General features: G+C 62.9%; 1 protein-coding gene across 2 annotated transcripts in view; it reads right to left on the bottom strand.

Moving 5' to 3' along the window:
• MRPL36 (mitochondrial ribosomal protein L36) overlaps positions 1 to 23,748 on the bottom strand; it is a 247,213-nt gene that overhangs the window by 222,074 nt on the left and 1,391 nt on the right. The gene's annotated exons all lie outside the window — the stretch shown is intronic.

Genomic DNA, 23,748 nt, shown 5'->3' with positions numbered 1-23,748 from the left:
GGGACACGCTCCTGACCTCGCGGTTGTGGAAACAGCGGGTTAACATCTCCTCTAGCCGCCTGGAAGGGAGCTGTGCGGGAGGAGGGTGGCCAATAGGTGCGGGCACACCGTCTACAGCCGTGTGAGCAGAGGGGCTTGGCGAGAGGCCGGCCTTCACTGAGGCTGCGAGGCCAAACGCTGACACCCAGGAAAGAGGCCTGGGGGTAGAAGGGACGTCCTGAGCTTTGACACCTGCCCAGCAGGCGCCCAGCCACCTCTGGGATGGCGTGTCCTGGCTGCCGACTCAGGTCCCGGGCACCGGTGTGAGGGAAACAGGCCCTCGGAAGGGCCCTGACCAGTGGGCGGCCATCAGGTGCTCCTCCTCCTCACAGCCGGGCATTCAAGGCATCCAAGGGGCTCTGGACAAAAACGAGCCACACAGCAGAGAATGAGGATGGTCAGCAGGCAGAGCAGGTGGCCCAGAAACCAGTGGCTCAGGATCTGAAAATCACACACATAGTTTAGTGCATGGGAGTCTAACACAGCGAAAGAGCCAGCATGTGACCGCCCAGGCCAAGGACACCAGCCAAACAATCACAAGTTAAAGATCAGAACATTTCTCCAAAACTGCGGGCACCAGGCGGTCAGCAGCACAAACCCGTCTCAGTCAAATGGACCCGCTGTGGTTGCAACCAGAGGGGTCTTAGGGCCAGAGACATGAGCAAGACACGGGTGTCTCTTCTGAGTGTGCAACCCAACGAGAAAATCAGGGGGAAAGCGGTGGCACGTTCTACCAGGAAGGAAAGGGGAGGTGCAGGAGAACCCAAGTCCAGAGCAGAAGGGTACGAGCCTCCAGAGCCGTCAGGGAGGCTGATGCTCCCCCCGGACGGTGCTCCCGAGACCCAGAGCACGAAGACAAGGGGAGCCCAGGTCTCCAGAGAGAAGAGCTCCCCCGGGAAAGGGGCCACACGTGTGCAGACTTCTCGGGGACATTGGTGTCTCTTGGAGGGCAGTGTCGGAGCCTGGACGCTGAGGCCAGCCCATCCTCAGCTCAGCGCCTATGTGCTCACGCGCGGCCCAGACAGCAGACCAAGGATCCTGTGAAGCCTTGTTCACGTGAGTGGAACCCAGAACAGCCGTGTCCCCGAGGAGACGCTGGACGGAGCCCGTCCACAGCTGGGGACCCTGGTGTGCGGGGACTGTGCAGAACCAGCCACTGAGCTGCAGGAGGGGAAGGTCCCCAGAATGAGCGTCACACACATGTGCCTCCGTCTGGGGAAGTGACTCTCACTCGCCACCCCTTCCGGAGCCCAAGGACTGCGGGAGGGGCAGGGGTGGGCTCACTCGGTGCTGCTTAAACCTTCTCCTCATGTGGATTTTGTGCTGTGAAAGGGGCAAACAGTTCTCAGCAGGTGGCCGGCTGCTCACCCGTGGGCCTGGTCCGGGGGGTGCTTTGCCTCAGCCCCTGAAGCCACGCTGCTGCTGACTTGTCTCCTGTCCCTCTGGTCTTGAGGTCTGACTTCCTGGCACTGGGTTGACAGTCATGGCCCGGAGCGTGGCCAGGCTTTCCCTTTCCCCGTGTTTCCCCGTAGGGTCCACCGGCCCTCCAGCTGGGGTTCCAGGGGAAAGCCTTCCCAGGTCCCTGGGTAGGGCAGAGCTCTGGTCATCCTGGTGCACCCTCTCCAGAGTGTCCTGAGTTCCCACACACCCTGGGGCTCTCCGGGCAGCCTGGACCTGGAGAGCCCCGAGGGTGAGTGGGGGGGCTCATTGCTGTTTCCCGGGGGGCCACCGCGTGCTGCTCCGAGGTCCCCTCTGATGAGCTCGAAGAGGCACAGGATGGGCTGAATTCTTGCAGCAGCCCAGTCACCTCACTGACGGTGGCCAAGTACCCACGCTTACTCAGACCGCTAGCGTGCCAGCCCCAGGGCGGTTCATGTTGGTCCCCGGGAGCAGCAGCATGTCACCTGAGGCCCAGGCAGCAGTTTGCACCTCCCAGGCTGAGCAGCCTGACCCGTGACCTCCCAGGGCTGGGGGCCACCCAAGTCCACTTCTCGGGTCTGGCGTCTCCAGACCTGTGCTCACGGCGTCCTCTTCCCTTCCTCGTGTGTGGGTCTGTGTTGGCAGGGAGCAGCTGTTTCCTAGGCCCTTGACTGTCTGAGGACAGATCGGCATCCTCCTGATGGCCACGGACTGCTCTGAAGAGCTGCCCGACTTCCCAGCTCCGTGCATCCCTCTGACTGTGAGGATCCTCTCTCTAGGCACAGAGGGCAGGTGGCCAGTCCGCCCAGCATGGGGTGGCAGCGTGGGGCAGCCTTCTGCAGCTGTTGGCATTTCCCAGGGTCTGCTGCTCTTTGAGAGCCTGGGCGGGGGCCTTGGCCCTGAGCGCTCCCACTGAAGTGTGTGAGGGGCAGACTGTGGCTGTGGAGTCCCGCTCTGACGGCAAGGACGGGAGCACCGGCCCACAGCACTGCTGAGAAGGGGGAGGAAAGCCGTCCCTTGTCAGTTGAGCCTGGTGACCAGGGTCAGGGTCAGGGTTGGGGTCAGGGTTCGTGTGCAGCTGCCCGTCTAGGGGAAGGAGAGAGCTGGGAAGTGGGTCAGTGGGAAAGCCGGTGTCCATAGAGGGCAGTGTAGGTCCACTGGCGGACACTGTGGCCTGGACTGTACTTGTTCTCACCTGGGAGAAAACCTGCTGTCACTTTGCCGTCAGCACAGAGCCAGCGCGTGTCTTTGTTGAGCAGGCCACACAGCAGGCGGCACGTGCGCAGGGCTGCGTGCTCCTGGGGCGTGTGCTCCGTGTGCCGTGGAGGGGAAACAGCCCGCGGGAGGGCGGGCCTTGCTGGGTGGCCCTCACGGAGGGGCCGGTGGGGCTCGGCTGAGGGGAAGAGGCTGTGAGGCCCAGCCTCCCTGGGGCCTGGGAGGGGTGGACTCTCCTGACTCCACGTCCTGGAGGGGTCCCCAGACGAGGACTGTGTTGGGACCAGCTGCTGCCAGGAGTGTCACCCTATAGGAAGTAGGAGTCCTGGGAAGGGACACTCTGCAGTGTCCATGGGTGTCGTCCTCTGATTTGAAATCTGACGTAGACCACCTGCACTTCCTGTGTTGGGGAAGGTGGTTGTGGGAAGAGAAAGGCAAAGGCCATGTTCTCGTCTCGAAGGCTGTCCCTCTCCCTTGTCTTCATAGTTACAAAGTGGCTGCTGGGGTTCCAGGGGTGGGCCACAACTCCCTGATATCAGAGGCCTCATGGTGGGGAATCTCATGTGGCAGCATGGTGAGACTGGGTGCCCCACTGTTGAGCCAAATGCCAGTCAGATGTCGTTATGCCACATTTTTAGGTAAGATTGACGTTTAAATCAGCAGATTTTGACCTGGGGCTCCACAGCAGGAGGCCACGGGATGGTGCACAGCAGTGTCTGCAGCAGGTGGCCAACACCAAGACAGGCCGGGGCTGGGGAGCCCAGGAAGAGCCGCCGCCCCCAGGGAGTGCCCGGGTACCCGGGGCCAGAGAGGCAGGGACAGCCCACGGCAGCGCTGAGAGGCAGGCATGGTCCAGGAGCCGGGAGACCCCAGCGTAGCACTGGCCCAGCTGTAAGGGGGCAGGTGGAGGCTGCTGGAGGGAGAAGCAAGAGCCCTCAGACCCCACCCGCCGCCAGGAGCCTCAAGGAGAAACTGAAGGGAAGGTCAAAACCCAGACGGAGCGAGAGGAAGAGGAAGGTGCCCTGGCGTGGTGCCAGACTCAGCGGGGGAGCGGGAGAGAGCCCGGGTCAGGGGGGCCGGGGCGGGGCTCCTGGTGCGCTGGCCTGGGGCAGAGGCCTTGGGTTAAATGATAGGAATCGAGGCTTAAGAAGGCCTCCCGCCTTCATGGGGTGTACGGGACCAAGCCAGCACCTACATCTAGGACCCAAGAAATCCAAGGCCCGTTCCGCAGGTCGACGGACGCCTGTGACGTGGCCCAGACCCTGCGCTGGAACACCACAAAAGGCACAGAACCCAGGGCCCGTCGGGGCCGCCCCAGGGGTGGCTTTGATGTCCTTGTCGGACGTCAGGGTGACCTCTGCCCCCCCTGAGAAAAGGAGAAGAGAAACAGTGAGACCGCAGGAGACTGAATGGAGTAACACACACAGCAGAGAAGACGCACAAGCCCGAGGCACTCGCTCCCCGCAGCTGAGCGGGTCGATGCCGACTGGGACAGACCCACAGGCAAGTCCCAGTCAGGGGCAGGGGGCATCCCCAGCCCCGGGGGATGGACGGCCTGCCGCTCCACCCAGCCAGAATAATGCACACGCCCCGCGAAGGATGGCTGCAAGTGACCCCAAGAAAAGAGAAAATGTGACCAGTCCCTTGTTAGGCTTAGTCCGAGGAGAGACCAAAGCCCAGGTGTGAGAGCTCAGCTGTCCACGGTGGGATGGCTGGGTCACGAGAGGGTAGGCTGACCCTGGATTAATCCACTGACGGATTAGCTGGGTGGCAGCTGCCGGCGGGCTGGACATGGCTGGAGGAGGGAGGTCACTGGGCCACGCCCTGGGGTTGGTCATCTTGAGGGAGATGGGGAAGGGTGAGGCAGCAGGGCAGGAGGGGGCATGAGGAGGTGGGGACAGGGCCAGACCAAAGGAGCACAGAGAGGGTCTTCTGATGAGGTCAGCTTCCTGCTGGACGAACTGCTGGTGGACACCTCCATACTCGTGCTCTTAAGTGTGAGTCCAACAGAAAAACCAAAACAGATGTGTGGACAGGTGGCCACCGGTCAGTAACAGAGAGGACTGCGTGGACAGGGGAGGAGACAGGGAAAGGAGGAGGTTCCAGAGCCCATAAAAAGAACAGGCCCAAACTGCCCCGCTGGGCTCCCAGCCTGGGGCCCGTCTCTGGGAGAAGTCTGTCTCTGTCGCTGTGCCATAAACCTGTGGTGACCTGCTGTCTCTGTCCTGCTCTTCCATTCTCTGCTGAACGTAGACACGAGCCCAGCACCCTGGACGGTGACCCTTGTCTGTGCTGAGCAGAGCTCTCTGCCTCCTGGTGCCACGTCCCGGGCGCTGTCCTGTTCTGCTTCGCCCAGGCTCGGGCCATGGACTGGGGCTTCTGAAACTGAGCCAAAATAAACTCTAGTTTTTTGTCACAGTGACCAAAAAGCTGACGAAGAACACCCCTAGTTATTAAAGATGTTGAATTCAAAACTACAAAACTTCTCAGAAAACCCCAGGCCCGATAACCCTGGGAGGCAGCTTACAGGATGATCAGGAAGCAGAGGGGACAGATGCCCTCCGTCTCTGCTACTGGCCGGTGCCCCCTCTGTCCATAGTTTTCTACTGGATCCCCACTTGGGAGTACGAGTTCGGAGGTGTCTGAGTGGGTCCTGGCTTGTGTCCACCAGCACGTTCGTGCAGCAGGAAGCTGACCTCATCAGAAGACCCTCTTCCTGAGGGAATCCCGCCAGTGTGCATCAACAGAGGAGGCGCCATGGGTTCCTGAAAGTATCTAGTGAGACTGCCCCAAGCCGGACTCAGGGGACGTGGAGCCAGCTTCCTTCCGGAGCGGCCTGGGGCTCCGTAGCGCCACCTGCCGTCGAGCAGCTCACCGACGGTGCGTCCTCCCGAGGGCTGCAGGGCAGGAGAAGGTGCTCCCAGGGGCGCCAGAGAGCGGGGAGAGTACCAGAGCTGGCATCCTCCCAGGAGGAGAGGGGCATTCCCACCCTGCCGCAGCCCCAGGCTGGGTCTGGGGGTGCTGCTCCGTCCTCCAGGCCTCCTCGGGGCCTCCCCGGGGTGTTTTCCCCAGACAGGGACAGGCCAGGCGGAGGGTGTTTGCTTCTCTGGGAGGAGGCTGCTGCGCGGTTCTAATGAGCAGCTCTCCTAAGGAGACCCGCAGCGGCAGCGGCGCGGCAGCAGGTTCTGTAAACGTGTAATCGCCGTGTCAAACACAGCGCGGTATTTTCCCTGTGAAATAGAGGCGTGGGAAGCCATCGAGAGTGGGCCGGGAAACGGTGTTCCTCTGACAGAAGTTAATTCTAAACTAAGCGTTCCCCGGAAGGAAGGCGGGGGACATTTTACATGTCTGTCATCGTCCTCAGAGGGCTGGAAACAAACGTGTTTCTCGGCGCCTGACACCAGCATTACTCGGTGGCCTCGGGCTATGTGCTGTTTTCCAGTTGGTGGAGTTGGGGGAGCAGCTGCATCAGAGGAACGCGCTGCGCAGGTTAATCACAGCCCGGCAGGAACCAGGGCGCTGCCCGCAGAGGCAGGGCCTGGCCCCAGAGGGCTGCAGACAAGGTCAGGACCCGGCCTGGCCCGGGCCACCTGCCACTGGCCTGGCTCCCTCAGTGCCGCTCCCAGAGCGCCCAGAGACAGTGCCAGGGAAGGGGCCCCGGGAGGTGGGGAGGTGGAACGGCACTGCCGGCTCCCCTTTCCCAGAAATCTCTTCAGAGCAGATGACCAGGACACCCAGGTGGCAGTCCCTCGGCCAGTCTGATGGTCAATGCTCCCTGTTAGTGGCGCAGAGGCTCCCAGCCATGTGGAGCCAGGCGACAGAGGTGGCCTTCTGGAGGCAGGTTCTCCTGGTGCTGGGGACAGCGCCCAGGGCCTCGCACATGCTCAGCCAGTGCTTCTTCTGAGCCCACCCCACCCCAGGAAGGGCTGAGCACGGGCTCCACAGGGCACCCCCAAGGCTTCGGCTGGCCTCTCCCAGGGCTGGACTTGGCCGGTCCTCGGCTGCTCTCCTGGGGTCTCCACCTTGGGGTTCTTGAGGCAGGTCCTTTCAGGAGGAGTCTGGGCGCCTTCTCCCAGGTGGGAAACGGGGCTTTGGGGAGTGAGCTCTGTGAGAGTCTAACTTCCCCAACCTTCTGCCCTGACCCTGAGGACTGTGTCCCCACTCCCTGGCCCTGGGACAAACATGAGGATCTGAGGTTCAAAGTCCTGCCACAAACCACCCCTCAGGATCACAGCTTGGCCCTGCCCGGCCCGCCTGGCTCCTGCCCAGGCCCAGCAGGAGGCCCACTGTGGCCTGGCCCTGCCCCCTCCAGCCACCTCCTGCACCCTAGCCTGATCTGCTGGAGCCTGAGCCAGGCGGGTGCACGGGGCTACCTGGACCCACCAGAGGGTCCCAGCCGGGGGTGCTGGCTGGGCCCTTGCCCCTTCCCACCCTCTCCACAGGCCAGGTGAGCACAGGCCCTTCACAGCCCTCCAGAAATGCCCAGCACTGACCCTGGGGAGCTTCCCACAGGAACCTTCTAGGCCTCTGCCTCCATCCCTGCACCCCCCTTCCCAGGTCACCAGGGTCCCACTGGGTGGCCTTGACTGCTCCGCGGGGTGAGGGCTCTCCCCTGTCTCTGTCCCCCGCCGTCTCTCTTTACTTTCTCTCCCGTGAGCCCAGCTGCACATGACTACTTGGTCCTGCCTCAGGCCAAGGCCAGCTCCCACTGACTTGGGGAACACTGGGGGGGATACTTGTTCTCAGCCCCAGGAGGATCACCCTGACCCCAACCAACGAGGAGTCAGCTGAGTCTCAGGAATGCCACGGGCACATGCCAGCAGCTCCTCGGGCCCAAGGACCCTGGCCCAAGGGGCACTGGGGCAGCCCTGGCCCTCACTTCCCTCCAACAGTGTGACGCAGTACCGGGGGGAGGCAGATGGGGTGGGAGGCGGGTTCCTGCCATCACCGGGCACCCCAGCCCTTCCTGGGACCCGCAGCTGCCCTCCTGCCCTTCAGGAGCTCTCCAGGGAGCCCAAGTGGGTGACGGACGCGTCCCACTGGTGTCTCACTCGCTCCCTGGTGCAGGAGGAGGGAGCCATGTCCCCGGGAGGTGCCCTCGTCTGCCTCCCCCCCTCGGTGTTTCAAGGCCACGTGGTACAGGTCCTGGGCCTTGAATGGTGGCCTCTCAGCGCGCTCAGGGGCGTCATCCCTGCCTTCACGCAGCTCTGGCCCCCGCACGCCCAGTCCTCGAGCTACAAGTCAGCCCCCAGCACGTCTCCCAGGTGGAGGCTGAGCACCTTGCCCAGCGGCGGGCAGCTGCCTCACCCAATCGGCCCCTTACCCTCAGCACTAGGAGGCTCGCCTCCGGGTTCTGCTGCCACCGACACTGGGGGTGGGGGGCTCGGCCCATGCCCTCCATGCTCCATGGGCACTGGCCACTGCTGCAGAGTGGCCAGGCTCAGAGGTGGTCAGGGCCTCTGCCAGGGCCCCCACCCCCAGCACGCCGCGTCTGCCAGGGCACATGCCTGCACACACACCTCAGCGCACACACAGGGTGCCCGTGTGAGCACCCACAAGTGGTGCAGTGCACACCTGCACACACCCTCATGAGCAGGCACCAACATGCACGCACACAGGTGTGCCCAGCACATGCACATGGCCCACAATGTCACCCAAGAACACACACAAACCACGTTGGCACATGTGTGCACACCTATGTGCATGCACTCCCCACATCTGTGCACACCACACTACCGAGTACATCCGCGTGTGCCCACACACGGTCTGTCCTCCTGACAAGCCCCAGTGGACCCCTGCCAGCTCCCTTGTTGGAGATTCTCTGGGGAAGTCATGTGCAGTCGCCCCAACGGGCGCTCTGACCCAGCGGGCTCTGAAAGGCCCAGCGGGCGCCCAGTCCTGCCAGGGACACGAGCATTTCAGGGCTTTCTGAAACAAAGACTCACCCCCTGGGCTGCTGGCCACATGACCAGAGTGGCTGCCTGTCACCCTGCTGGGTATGGGAAAGGGCCACTAGGTGAGGCTGGATTACTTATCAATAAGGGGAATTTCCCAGCCTTTTGAAGTGGCCTCTGGGTCTGGAGGCTGTGCGCTTGGTGCCTGTTCACAGTCGACGCGTCACCTATAAATAACAGTGGTGACAGGTCCCCTGTCAGCACCCGCTGATGGACGGCTCCTTCTGCTGCCATTACAGCCTTGTGACTGTGGGAAAATTAATTTAAGTGGTAGTTAATTTCTAATGAATTCCACTCAAGCGGCTAATACGGTCCTCGGTGTTATGGTAACCTTCATGGATCATCGCATTATGTAAATAAATTCCACTTTATGCTGGTTTATTAGAAAAGAGAGTGGAGACCGGGAAGTCTGGCTAACTCTGCTCACGCTCACGACCCACCCACCGTGGGCCACTCTGGTGAAGGGGGAGATCCAAGCCCCTCAGGAGTGACCAGGCAGCCTGACCTCTCCAAACTGGGCTCCAAGCACCTTCGGTATCATCCAGATCTGTGCAGTTCTCGTGTTCCTTCACACGCAGGCACGCAGGAGAGCCTCACTCTGAACCTCGAGTGACAGGGTCCAGGCAGGGCCGGTCCTGGAGCCGGCTGGGAGGAGAGGGCAGGCCAGCTCGGGGCTCAGGTCCAGGCTACGGGGAGGGCAAGTGCCACCGGCCGTGCCCTGGGCCTCCCGGTGGAGTGCATGGGGACATGTGGAGAAGGCGCAGGCCTTCCTCTCCTTGAAGACCCACGCACTCCCCGTCTAGGTCTGCGTGTGCTGAGGCTGCCCGGCTCACTGCAGAGTCCAGGTGAGGGTGGGCGGTCAGCCCCGAGTGGGCACCGAGGCTGTGACATAAACCTGGGTGGGGAGTGCTGGCGCCCGCAAGCCCTCCACGCTCCGCCCCTCCTGGCCACCTGTATTGGAAGCCCCATCCCCCGCCGCCCCCGGGCCCCCCTGGCCACCCCACGGAGCCACCAGGGCCACCCCTTCACTCAGCCTGCTGCCGCATCACTGTCCCCGAACCCTGCAGCCCTTTCCCGTCCTGGCATCTAAGCCCCCTCCCTGGACACGTCTCTTTCCTGCTGCCAGGGCAGAAAGAACAGGGCAACTGGACAGGGTGAGGCCACCCCAGGCAGAGGATGCCATCGCCACTGAGCCAAGGCAGCGGGCAGGTGACCGCACATACAGGGGCACGTGCAGGGAGAGGGGCCAGAGGGCGGGAGAGCTGCACCCTCAGGACGAGGCAGTGCGGTGGCAGCCTCCCTTGGACCCGCGGGCCACCAAAGGCCCCACAGCCCCTCTGGCAGCAGTTGGGTGTCCTGGGGCTCAGAGGCAGCCGGACACTGCCACAGGCTCGGACTCTGATCTCTGGCATCTGAAATGGAATTTATTTATAGAAAAATAAAATTATGTTGCAAATAGAACAAAACCAAACAAGCAGAAAAAAACTCCTCAAGTTCATGACAATAGACCAACCAAAACCAGTCACAGTCCCCTGCAGAGAGGGCAGGCGATGCCTGAGGGCTGGCCTTCCTGGTGGACACCCAGCACTGGTTCCTGCCGGCCTGCGCCTGGCCAGGCAGGGCCATCTCCAGATGGATCACCCGGGGCTGGCTGACCGGGTCGGGAGGTGGCACTCAGCCTGGGCTGGTCCTGCAGAGGCCACAGCGGCATCAGAGGGGCGGACGTGCAGGTCGGCACATGCCCGGGGACCTGGCCAAGGGGGAGAGGGCCAGGGCGAGGTTCCGTGTGGACTGAGGGCTTAGAGATGGAGCAGGGGCCAGAACACGTGACCAGGTGTGTGCCTCTGGCTCAGCACGGAGGAGAGCCACGGACTTAGGCTCCTTCCTGTCCCCTCTCCCTCAGGGCTGGTTCTCTGATGCTGCAGGCACAGAGGGTGTGTTCCTGGAAGACCCTCCCAGGCCCGATGGGGGTCTGTCCTGTTGGCACTGGTCCGCCCCCTACACATCCCCCAGGACCCAGTGCGGCATCCAGGAGCCAGGGGCTTCCGGGAGGCTCTAAGGTGCAGCCTTGGCCTCACCAAAGCCTCGGCGCTGCCCGTGGTGGTCAGCTCAACCTGCCTCCCTCCTCTCTGTGGGCCAGGTGGGGCCTGTCAACTTGGGGGTTGGCTGCCCGAATCTTGGAGCTGTTTCAGGAAGCAGGAGTCTGCCTGCACCCTCCCCTGCCCTGTGGGGGGCCAGGCTCTGCGGCACCTCTCCAGATGCCCTGGATTGTCCTGCACGCTCCCCTCGTCCCCAGCCTGGAGCTGGAGACCAGGACTCCAGTGTGACTTCTTCCTGGGCCCACGCAACCTCCTCCCTGGAGACTTCAGGAGGCTGCCTGCTGGCCTCCACTTCCCCGGGACGGTCCCCACATCCCTGGGTGCAGCTCCAGTGGGAAAAGGAGCCTCGGGGCTCCAGGGCTGCACCAGGCTGTGGCTGGGGCCCGAGGGTCCTGCCTCCTCCACGGGTTGGCTCCACCCCTCCACCTGCAGGAGCTCAGCACCTCCACCCCTCCACCTGCAGGAGCTCAGCACCTCCACCCCTCCACCTGCAGGAGCTCAGCACCTCTACCCCTCCACCTGCAGGAGCTCAGCACCTGGCAGAGCTCTCAGTCCAGAGCACCCTGCAGTGAGGCAGAGGCCCACACAGCTGCCCCAGGAGGTGGACAGAACAATGGGGGTTCCGCTGTCCCTCCTTCCCAGGCCCTGCAAGGAGCTGGCGGCCGCATGGTCAGACAGGAGTCCTGGGGCGACTCTCAAGGGGAGGCTGGCCCTGGAGAGCGAGCGAGCGAAGAAGCTGCTCTCCACACCCGTCCCCCAGCTGTGACCTCCCACTGCCGCAGTCCGTCCCCCAACTGTGACCTCCCACTGCCGCAGTCCGGCTGCAGCAAAATAACCGGGGTAGGGGGGTGATGAGCAACTTGTGTACACTGATAGAGCAGGAGTGGGAGCCGTTTATTGTAGGACAGGAGGGGTATATATACATTCCACACAGCTTATCTAATTAACATAAACTAGACACAGCAGTCAACCAATCAGGAATCTCCACACTTAATGGCTCACTGGGTTACTTCACACACCACTCCCTCTGGCAAAATGCCAGGCGCCATCCTGACTTGTTTACAGACCCTAACACCGAAGTCTCCCGTGTTCAGAGGTGGGGCTTTCAGGCCATGACGGACAAGGAGGGCTCTGTTCTCATCAGTGGACGGCCCAGGGCCAGGGCCAGAGGCACCGGGGCAGTGCTGGGTGGGGCCTGAGAGGGCTGCTGGGCCCTGTCCCGCCAGGTGCCGCCACCTGGCCCTCCCCTGTCCCTGTTGCACCTTCGCCCTGTTTCACTGACTTAGGTGAACCAGAGTCCAGGAGCCTCCTGACGGGAGGCCACCCTGATGCAGAGCCTGCCCCTGGGACTCGGGACACAGTCACCTCTCCCACTCCCTCCTGGCAGGGTCCCTCCTCCCTGTTCTCCTGCTTGTTTATTTATTTGGTGCTGGGGACTGAGCCCCAGCTGAGCAAGGGCTGTGCCCCTGAGCCCCAGCCCCAGCCCCTTTTTATTTTTTAAGACAGGGTCTCGCTACGTGGCCCAGACTGGCCTCTGACATGCCATCCTCCTGCCTCAGCCTCCCAAGGCCCTGGTCTCCTGTGTGTGTCTGCAGGGGCAGCTCCCACGGGGGACAGCATGCCCACCTCCAGACTGGTCCTTGTGTGTGTCTGCAGGGGCAGCTCCCATGGGGGACAGCATGCCCACCTCCAGACTGGTCCTTGTGTCTGCAGGGGCAGCTCCCACGGGGGACAGCATGCCCACCTCCAGACTGGTCCTTGTGTCTGCAGGGGCAGCTCCCACGGGGGACAGCATGCCCACCTCCAGCACTGGTCCTTGTATCTGCAGGGGCAGCTCCCACGGGGGACAGCATGCCCACCTCCAGACTGGTCTCCTGTGTGTGTCTGCAGGGGCAGCTCCCATGGGGGACAGCCTGCCCACCTCCAGACTGGTCCTTGTATCTGCAGGGGCAGCTCCCACGGGGGACAGCATGCCCACCTCCAGCACTGGTCCTTGTGTCTGCAGGGACAGCTCCCACGGGGGACAGCATGCCCACCTCCAGACTGGTCTCCTGTGTGTGTCTGCAGGGGCAGCTCCCATGGGGGACAGCCTGCCCACCTCCAGACTGGTCCTTGTGTGTGTCTGCAGGGGCAGCTCCCATGGGGGACAGCATGCCCACCTCCAGCACTGGTCCTTGTGTGTGTCTGCAGGGGCACCTCCCATGGGGGACAGCATGCCCACCTCCAGACTGGTCCTTGTGTGTGTCTGCAGGGGCAGCTCCCATGGGGGACAGCATGCCCACCTCCAGACTGGTCCTTGTGTGTGTCTGCAGGGGCAGCTCCCATGGGGGACAGCATGCCCACCTCCAGACTGGTCCTTGTGTCTGCAGGGGCAGCTCCCATGGGGGACAGCCTGCCCACCTCCAGACTGGTCCTTGTGTGTGTCTGCAGGGGCAGCTCCCATGGGGGACAGCATGCCCACCTCCAGCACTGGTCCTTGTGTCTGCGGGGGCAGCTCCCACAGGGACAGCATGCCCACCTCCAGACTGGTCCTTGTGTCTGCAGGGGCAGCTCCCACGGGGGACAGCATGCCCACCTCCAGACTGGTCCTTGTGTCTGCAGGGGCAGCTCCCATGGGGGACAGCATGCCCACCTCCAGACTGGTCTTTGTGTCTGCAGGGGCAGCTCCCATGGGGGACAGCATGCCCACCTCCAGACTGGTCCTTGTGTCTGCAGGGGCAGCTCCCACGGGGGACAGCATGCCCACCTCCAGACTGGTCTTTGTGTCTGCAGGGGCAGCTCCCATGGGGGACAGCATTCCACCTCCAGACTGGTCCTTGTGTCTGCAGGGGCAGCTCCCATGGGGGACAGCATGCCCACCTCCAGACTGGTCCTTGTGTCTGCAGGGGCAGCTCCCACGGGGGACAGCATGCCCACCTCCAGACTGGTCCTTGTGTCTGCAGGGGCAGCTCCCACGGGGGACAGCATGCCCACCTCCAGACTGGTCCTTGTATCTGCAGGGGCAGCTCCCACGGGGGACAGCATGCCCACCTCCAGACTGGTCTCCTGTGTGTGTCTGCAGGGGCAGCTCCCACGGGGGACAGCATGCCCACCTCCAGACTGGTCCTTGTGTGTGTCTGCAGGGGCAGCTCCCACGGGGGACAGCATGCCCACCTCCAGACTGGTCCTTGTGTGTGTCTGCAGGGGCAGCTCCCACGGGGGACAGCATGCCCACCTCCAGACTGGTCCTTGTGTGTGTCTGCAGGGGCAGCTCCCACGGGGGACAGCATGCCCACCTCCAGACTGGTCCTTGTGTGTGTCTGCAGGGGCAGCTCCCATGGGGGACAGCATGCCCACCTCCAGACTGGTCCTTGTGTCTGCAGGGGCAGCTCCCACGGGGGACAGCATGCCCACCTCCAGACTGGTCCTTGTGTGTGTCTGCAGGGGCAGCTCCCACGGGGGACAGCATGCCCACCTCCAGACTGGTCCTTGTGTGTGTCTGCAGGGGCAGCTCCCACGGGGGACAGCATGCCCACCTCCAGCACTGGTCCTTGTGTCTGCAGGGGCAGCTCCCACGGGGGACAGCATGCCCACCTCCAGACTGGTCCTTGTGTCTGCAGGGGCAGCTCCCATGGGGGACAGCATGCCCACCTCCAGACTGGTCTTTGTGTCTGCAGGGGCAGCTCCCATGGGGGACAGCATGCCCACCTCCAGACTGGTCCTTGTGTCTGCAGGGGCAGCTCCCACGGGGGACAGCATGCCCACCTCCAGACTGGTCCTTGTGTCTGCAGGGGCAGCTCCCACGGGGGACAGCATGCCCACCTCCAGACTGGTCCTTGTGTCTGCAGGGGCAGCTCCCACGGGGGACAGCATGCCCACCTCCAGACTGGTCCTTGTATCTGCAGGGGCAGCTCCCACGGGGGACAGCATGCCCACCTCCAGACTGGTCTCCTGTGTGTGTCTGCAGGGGCAGCTCCCACGGGGGACAGCATGCCCACCTCCAGACTGGTCCTTGTGTGTGTCTGCAGGGGCAGCTCCCACGGGGGACAGCATGCCCACCTCCAGACTGGTCCTTGTGTGTGTCTGCAGGGGCAGCTCCCACGGGGGACAGCATGCCCACCTCCAGACTGGTCCTTGTGTGTGTCTGCAGGGGCAGCTCCCACGGGGGACAGCATGCCCACCTCCAGCACTGGTCCTTGTGTCTGCAGGGGCAGCTCCCACGGGGGACAGCATGCCCACCTCCAGACTGGTCCTTGTGTGTGTCTGCAGGGGCAGCTCCCACGGGGGACAGCATGCCCACCTCCAGACTGGTCCTTGTGTGTGTCTGCAGGGGCAGCTCCCATGGGGGACAGCATGCCCACCTCCAGACTGGTCCTTGTGTCTGCAGGGGCAGCTCCCACGGGGGACAGCATGCCCACCTCCAGACTGGTCCTTGTGTGTGTCTGCAGGGGCAGCTCCCACGGGGGACAGCATGCCCACCTCCAGACTGGTCCTTGTATCTGCAGGGGCAGCTCCCACGGGGGACAGCATGCCCACCTCCAGACTGGTCTCCTGTGTGTGTCTGCAGGGGCAGCTCCCACGGGGGACAGCATGCCCACCTCCAGACTGGTCCTTGTGTGTGTCTGCAGGGGCAGCTCCCACGGGGGACAGCATGCCCACCTCCAGACTGGTCCTTGTGTGTGTCTGCAGGGGCAGCTCCCACGGGGGACAGCATGCCCACCTCCAGACTGGTCCTTGTGTGTGTCTGCAGGGGCAGCTCCCACGGGGGACAGCATGCCCACCTCCAGCACTGGTCCTTGTGTCTGCAGGGGCAGCTCCCACGGGGGACAGCATGCCCACCTCCAGACTGGTCCTTGTGTGTGTCTGCAGGGGCAGCTCCCACGGGGGACAGCATGCCCACCTCCAGACTGGTCCTTGTGTGTGTCTGCAGGGGCAGCTCCCATGGGGGACAGCATGCCCACCTCCAGACTGGTCCTTGTGTCTGCAGGGGCAGCTCCCACGGGGGACAGCATGCCCACCTCCAGACTGGTCCTTGTGTGTGTCTGCAGGGGCAGCTCCCACGGGGGACAGCATGCCCACCTCCAGACTGGTCCTTGTATCTGCAGGGGCAGCTCCCACGGGGGACAGCATGCCCACCTCCAGACTGGTCTCCTGTGTGTGTCTGCAGGGGCAGCTCCCACGGGGGACAGCATGCCCACCTCCAGACTGGTCCTTGTGTGTGTCTGCAGGGGCAGCTCCCACGGGGGACAGCATGCCCACCTCCAGACTGGTCCTTGTGTGTGTCTGCAGGGGCAGCTCCCACGGGGGACAGCATGCCCACCTCCAGACTGGTCCTTGTGTGTGTCTGCAGGGGCAGCTCCCACGGGGGACAGCATGCCCACCTCCAGCACTGGTCCTTGTGTCTGCAGGGGCAGCTCCCACGGGGGACAGCATGCCCACCTCCAGACTGGTCCTTGTGTGTGTCTGCAGGGGCAGCTCCCACGGGGGACAGCATGCCCACCTCCAGACTGGTCCTTGTGTGTGTCTGCAGGGGCAGCTCCCACGGGGGACAGCATGCCCACCTCCAGACTGGTCTCCTGTGTGTGTCTGCAGGGGCAGCTCCCACGGGGGACAGCATGCCCACCTCCAGACTGGTCCCCTGTGTGTGTCTGCAGGGGCAGCTCCCACGGGGGACAGCATGCCCACCTCCAGACTGGTCCTTGTGTCTGCAGGGACAGCTCCCACGGGGGACAGCATGCCCACCTCCAGACTGGTCCTTGTGTGTGTCTGCAGGGGCAGCTCCCACGGGGGACAGCATGCCCACCTCCAGACTGGTCTCCTGTGTGTGTCTGCAGGGGCAGCTCCCATGGGGGACAGCCTGCCCACCTCCAGACTGGTCCTTGTATCTGCAGGGGCAGCTCCCACGGGGGACAGCATGCCCACCTCCAGACTGGTCCTTGTGTCTGCAGGGGCAGCTCCCACGGGGGACAGCATGCCCACCTCCAGACTGGTCCTTGTATCTGCAGGGGCAGCTCCCACGGGGGACAGCATGCCCACCTCCAGACTGGTCTCCTGTGTGTGTCTGCAGGGGCAGCTCCCACGGGGGACAGCATGCCCACCTCCAGACTGGTCCTTGTGTGTGTCTGCAGGGGCAGCTCCCACGGGGGACAGCATGCCCACCTCCAGACTGGTCCTTGTGTGTGTCTGCAGGGGCAGCTCCCACGGGGGACAGCATGCCCACCTCCAGACTGGTCCTTGTGTGTGTCTGCAGGGGCAGCTCCCACGGGGGACAGCATGCCCACCTCCAGACTGGTCCTTGTGTGTGTCTGCAGGGGCAGCTCCCATGGGGGACAGCATGCCCACCTCCAGACTGGTCCTTGTGTCTGCAGGGGCAGCTCCCACGGGGGACAGCATGCCTACCTCCAGACTGGTCCTTGTGTGTGTCTGCAGGGGCAGCTCCCACGGGGGACAGCATGCCCACCTCCAGACTGGTCCTTGTGTCTGCAGGGACAGCTCCCACGGGGGACAGCATGCCCACCTCCAGACTGGTCTCCTGTGTGTGTCTGCAGGGGCAGCTCCCATGGGGGACAGCCTGCCCACCTCCAGACTGGTCCTTGTGTGTGTCTGCAGGGGCAGCTCCCATGGGGGACAGCATGCCCACCTCCAGCACTGGTCCTTGTGTCTGCGGGGGCAGCTCCCACAGGGACAGCATGCCCACCTCCAGACTGGTCCTTGTGTCTGCAGGGGCAGCTCCCACGGGGGACAGCATGCCCACCTCCAGACTGGTCCTTGTGTGTGTCTGCAGGGGCAGCTCCCACGGGGGACAGCATGCCCACCTCCAGACTGGTCCTTGTGTGTGTCTGCAGGGGCAGCTCCCACGGGGGACAGCATGCCCACCTCCAGCACTGGTCCTTGTGTCTGCAGGGGCAGCTCCCACGGGGGACAGCATGCCCACCTCCAGACTGGTCCTTGTGTCTGCAGGGGCAGCTCCCATGGGGGACAGCATGCCCACCTCCAGACTGGTCTTTGTGTCTGCAGGGGCAGCTCCCATGGGGGACAGCATGCCCACCTCCAGACTGGTCCTTGTGTCTGCAGGGGCAGCTCCCACGGGGGACAGCATGCCCACCTCCAGACTGGTCTTTGTGTCTGCAGGGGCAGCTCCCATGGGGGACAGCATGCCCACCTCCAGACTGGTCCTTGTGTCTGCAGGGGCAGCTCCCATGGGGGACAGCATGCCCACCTCCAGACTGGTCCTTGTGTCTGCAGGGGCAGCTCCCACGGGGGACAGCATGCCCACCTCCAGACTGGTCCTTGTATCTGCAGGGGCAGCTCCCACGGGGGACAGCATGCCCACCTCCAGACTGGTCTCCTGTGTGTGTCTGCAGGGGCAGCTCCCACGGGGGACAGCATGCCCACCTCCAGACTGGTCCTTGTGTGTGTCTGCAGGGGCAGCTCCCACGGGGGACAGCATGCCCACCTCCAGACTGGTCCTTGTGTGTGTCTGCAGGGGCAGCTCCCACGGGGGACAGCATGCCCACCTCCAGACTGGTCCTTGTGTGTGTCTGCAGGGGCAGCTCCCACGGGGGACAGCATGCCCACCTCCAGCACTGGTCCTTGTGTCTGCAGGGGCAGCTCCCACGGGGGACAGCATGCCCACCTCCAGACTGGTCCTTGTGTGTGTCTGCAGGGGCAGCTCCCACGGGGGACAGCATGCCCACCTCCAGACTGGTCCTTGTGTGTGTCTGCAGGGGCAGCTCCCATGGGGGACAGCATGCCCACCTCCAGACTGGTCCTTGTGTCTGCAGGGGCAGCTCCCACGGGGGACAGCATGCCTACCTCCAGACTGGTCCTTGTGTGTGTCTGCAGGGGCAGCTCCCACGGGGGACAGCATGCCCACCTCCAGACTGGTCCTTGTGTCTGCAGGGGCAGCTCCCACGGGGGACAGCATGCCCACCTCCAGACTGGTCTCCTGTGTGTGTCTGCAGGGGCAGCTCCCACGGGGGACAGCATGCCCACCTCCAGACTGGTCCTTGTGTCTGCAGGGGCAGCTCCCACGGGGGACAGCATGCCCACCTCCAGACTGGTCCTTGTGTGTGTCTGCAGGGGCAGCTCCCACGGGGGACAGCATGCCCACCTCCAGACTGGTCCTTGTGTGTGTCTGCAGGGGCAGCTCCCACGGGGGACAGCATGCCCACCTCCAGCACTGGTCCTTGTGTCTGCAGGGGCAGCTCCCACGGGGGACAGCATGCCCACCTCCAGACTGGTCCTTGTGTGTGTCTGCAGGGGCAGCTCCCACGGGGGACAGCATGCCCACCTCCAGACTGGTCCTTGTGTGTGTCTGCAGGGGCAGCTCCCATGGGGGACAGCATGCCCACCTCCAGACTGGTCCTTGTGTGTGTCTGCAGGGGCAGCTCCCACGGGGGACAGCATGCCCACCTCCAGCACTGGTCCTTGTGTCTGCAGGGGCAGCTCCCACGGGGGACAGCATGCCCACCTCCAGACTGGTCCTTGTGTCTGCAGGGGCAGCTCCCATGGGGGACAGCATGCCCACCTCCAGACTGGTCTTTGTGTCTGCAGGGGCAGCTCCCATGGGGGACAGCATGCCCACCTCCAGACTGGTCTCCTGTGTGTGTCTGCAGGGACAGCTCCTACGGGGGACAGCATGCCCACCTCCAGACTGGTCCTTGTGTGTGTCTGCAGGGGCAGCTCCCACGGGGGACAGCATGCCCACCTCCAGACTGGTCCTTGTGTGTGTCTGCAGGGGCAGCTCCCACGGGGGACAGCATGCCCACCTCCAGCACTGGTCCTTGTGTCTGCAGGGGCAGCTCCCACGGGGGACAGCATGCCCACCTCCAGACTGGTCCTTGTGTGTGTCTGCAGGGGCAGCTCCCACGGGGGACAGCATGCCCACCTCCAGACTGGTCCCCTGTGTGTGTCTGCAGGGGCAGCTCCCACGGGGGACAGCATGCCCACCTCCAGACTGGTCCTTGTGTCTGCAGGGACAGCTCCCACGGGGGACAGCATGCCCACCTCCAGACTGGTCCTTGTGTGTGTCTGCAGGGGCAGCTCCCATGGGGGACAGCATGCCCACCTCCAGACTGGTCTCCTGTGTGTGTCTGCTGGGGCAGCTCCCATGGGGGACAGCCTGCCCACCTCCAGACTGGTCCTTGTATCTGCAGGGGCAGCTCCCACGGGGGACAGCATGCCCACCTCCAGCACTGGTCCTTGTGTCTGCGGGGGCAGCTCCCACAGGGACAGCATGCCCACCTCCAGACTGGTCCTTGTGTGTGTCTGCAGGGGCAGCTCCCACGGGGGACAGCATGCCCACCTCCAGACTGGTCCCCTGTGTGTGTCTGCAGGGGCAGCTCCCACGGGGGACAGCATGCCCACCTCCAGACTGGTCCTTGTGTCTGCAGGGACAGCTCCCACGGGGGACAGCATGCCCACCTCCAGACTGGTCCTTGTGTCTGCAGGGGCAGCTCCCACGGGGGACAGCATGCCCACCTCCAGACTGGTCCTTGTGTCTGCAGGGGCAGCTCCCACGGGGGACAGCATGCCCACCTCCAGACTGGTCTTTGTGTCTGGAGGGGCAGCTCCCATGGGGGACAGCATGCCCACCTCCAGCACTGGTCCCCTGTGTGTGGCTGCAGGGGCAGCTCCTCTGCAGGACAGGCTTCCCACCACCAGGCCCTGCCCTTTCTGCAGGACACTTGCTCAGCTGGCGAGGACTTGCTCAACCCCCTTCGAGGAACATGGAAGAGCCCGTCTCAGGGGCCTGGGGGTGGCCCTTGGCTGTGAGTGATGTCCACAGTGGTGCCTGTCGCTCTGCACCCCTTGCTGTGCCTCCCTCCTTGATTCATACCCAAGCCACACCTGGGCTTCAGGTGTCGCCTCCCACATGGGTCGTGAGCACCCCAAGCCTGGTCCCGAGTCGGGGGAGTTAATACAGGCAACCTCACTCCCATTTCCTAGTTGAGAAACAGGGGCCCAGGGAGGTAAAGCCACCTGCCTTGATGTGGTGGTTCTGAGCTGGGCACCTGGCAGTGTCTGGGGACGTTTGGTGAGCACACAGAGGGAGGGTGCTGTGGATGTCCCGTGGGCGAGCCCAGGATGCTGAGCAACACCTGCTGTTCCATGTGTTCCAAACACTCCCAGATTCTTGCACTCTACTTGGAGGTGGGGCTCTGGGAGGTTATGAGGGTGGGGTCCCTGGTGGCTTTGGTGGCTTTATAAGAGGAGGAGAGACCTGTGCTCCCAGGGCTGCTGTCTCCCCATGTGGTGCCAGCCACGTTGACACAGCAGGAGGTCTCGCCAGGTGCTGGTTCTGTGCACTTGGAACTACCAGGCCCAGGAACCATGAGCCACACACACTTCTGTTCCTTATCAGTTACCTGGCCTCAGGGACTTTATTATAGCAACAAGAAACAGGCCAAAACATACCCTTAGTGTACAGGATGCCCCGGCAGAGAATGTCCAGCCCCAGATGCGCCTGGTGCTGGGCTGGCAAGTGGCAGGGAGCTGCTTCACCGCTGCGCTGGGACTGAAGCCTGGACGTGAGTCGCTGGCCTCGGCACAAGTGCCGTTCAACACAGCTCAGTCCACACAAAGCCTGTCTAGTGGTGGCCACTGCACACTCTGGCCTCATGAAGCTGGGCTTCACTTGTAGGCAGCCTGGGTGGGCCAAGCACACCTGAAGCAACGGGGAGAAAGCCAAAAGGCTTTGACTCAGGCTCAATTATCAGAAACCAGCTTTGGTCACGGGAGGAGAGGTTCCACGGAGGGGCACCCTCTGGGTTTCTTCGTAGACTCCTGTGGTGTACTGTGGCTGGGCATGTGTTTGTGCGACTCCTCGAGGCCGTGCAGCACTCAGGCCTGAAGCTACAGGTGAGCAAGAGTGGTCAGGTTTCCCTCCACAGCATGATGCATGTGGGAAACGGGCTCAGCTCCCAGCCTGTGCACCCAGCCTTGGCCCGCTGCCGGGCTGCCCCCATGGACCCTATCCACCACCATCCTTCAGGTCCCAGCTGAACGTCACCCCTCACAGGGCCTCAGACTCCAAGGAGGCCAGGCCCTCTGCCTTCCAGACTCTGTATGGTCCACTTGTAACCCTCATGTTCCATTGTCCCCTCAACTGACCGGCTCCAGCCCCGCCTAGATGGAAGGACAGCCAGAGCAGGAGCCCCCTCCCCTCCACCTCCAGGGGCTTGTGCTGAGGACTCGCCACAGCATCAGTGACACCAGGCAGAGATGGAGGCAGGGAGGCCACTTGGCCTCCATGAGACACAACACTGAGAAAGGAAAGGTCATTGGCTGGAGGTCCTACAGTCCACTGAGGTCACTGTGGCAACTCTGCCAACACATCACACACCCTCCCTACACTGGCCGTGTGTGCATGCGTATGTGTGCATGGGCATGTTGTGCCTGTGTGCACACAAGCACACACAGCTGCATGCACACATGTGCCCACATCCATGTGCTCATGCCCACACACAACATGCACATGTGCCCACACACAGCTGAATGCACATACGTTCATGTTCATGCCCATACAACTGCATGCACACGTGCTCACATCCACACAGCTGCACACACATGTGCCCACACACAGCCGCATGCACACGTTCACTCTCATGCCAACATAGGTGTATGTACATGTCTGTGCTCACACAGCCGTATGCACACACATGCTTGTGCACACGTGAACACATATACTACACACACACACACAATCATGCACACATGCTTGAGGAAAGCCCTCTCACGGAGGAGGAATTCCCAGTTCTGGTGAAGAGTTTGACATTCTCCTTGTGAAAAGCAGCTTCTCACACTTTGGAGGTCCCACAGGACACATGCCTTGATGTGTCCACAGCTCCTCATGAAGGCCAGCTGGGTGGTGCTCCCTTCTACAGAGCAGAGCTGAGCTTTCCACTGTGCTGTTCCCTTTGGTGATAATATCCACCCCCTCCCAATCCAGCTGGGCAGACTCCAGATACCAAGAGCTGCAGCTCTCAGAGCCTTCTGCCCACCAAGCCCTATGTGGGGAGGGCGAGCCGTCCAAAGCAGAGCTCATGCCAAGGTAGGCTTCGTCCTCTTCTGGACAGGACTGGGGCTGCTGTGTCCACGGCTCCCCTCTGGGGCCCCCAGGGCCTCCAGACCTGCTGCTGACTCGGACTTGGGGGTTTCTTCTACAAGGCAGGCTTCTTGCATATCTTTCCCGCCCCCCAATTTTGGAAAACCCTTTTCTGGTAGGATAAGGAGGTCTACCCAATCCCAGGAGACAGGTACAGGTAGAAGTCCACCTTACATCTCACATCTGCAATGAGCTGAATTGTGCCCCAAATGCACGTTAACTTCCCAACCCCAGTGCCTCAGAGAAGGCCTGGATTTGGAGTTGGGGTCTTTAGAGAGGTCATTTGGTTCAATGAGATCATTAGTGTGGCCCTAGTCCACTCTGACTGGGGTCCTCAGAACATCAGGACACAGATACACAGAGCGATGACCATGTGGGGACATGGGGGAGACACGTGTCCACACACCAATGGGAGAGGCTACAGGAACCAGCCTGGCCACGTCATCAGCTGGACCTGAGTCTAGCCTCATGGGCGAGGGCACACCTGGGGACCTAACTTTCCAAGTGCCAAGCTGCAGCAGCTGGTGCAGACCAAGCCAGCATTCCACCAGTGAAATACATGAAACAGCTGCCCACGCATGCTCTCCTGCTGACTTAGGTGTGGGGTTAGTCCAACTTACCTCTGAACAGGGCAGGCTGGCTCTATCCCTGCTCCCCATGGGTGTTGCCACCTCCAGCCAGGGTAGCCTGTTACCAGGACTGCCCGAGCTGAGAACTCAGCAAAATGACCCTGGGGATTTGGAGGCCAAGTTCTAGGAAGCCTGGCCTCATCTGTCTGGGTCTACTGGACGCTCACTCTTGGGAAGCAGACTGGGATGGCCAGTCTGCTGTGCTGAGCGGCCCACACGGCTCAGCATTCTGTGAGAAGAGCCTGAGTTGTCACAGCACAATGCTGGAGACACCCAGAGGTGGCCCTGCAGATCAGACAAACCAC

The sequence above is a fragment of the Spermophilus citellus genome (genome assembly GCF_964194105.1).
Source record: "Spermophilus citellus genome assembly, chromosome: 1".
NCBI lineage: Eukaryota > Metazoa > Chordata > Mammalia > Rodentia > Sciuridae > Spermophilus > Spermophilus citellus.
The sequence above is the reverse complement of the archived record's forward strand: the minus strand, read 5'-3'. Positions and strand labels throughout refer to the sequence as shown.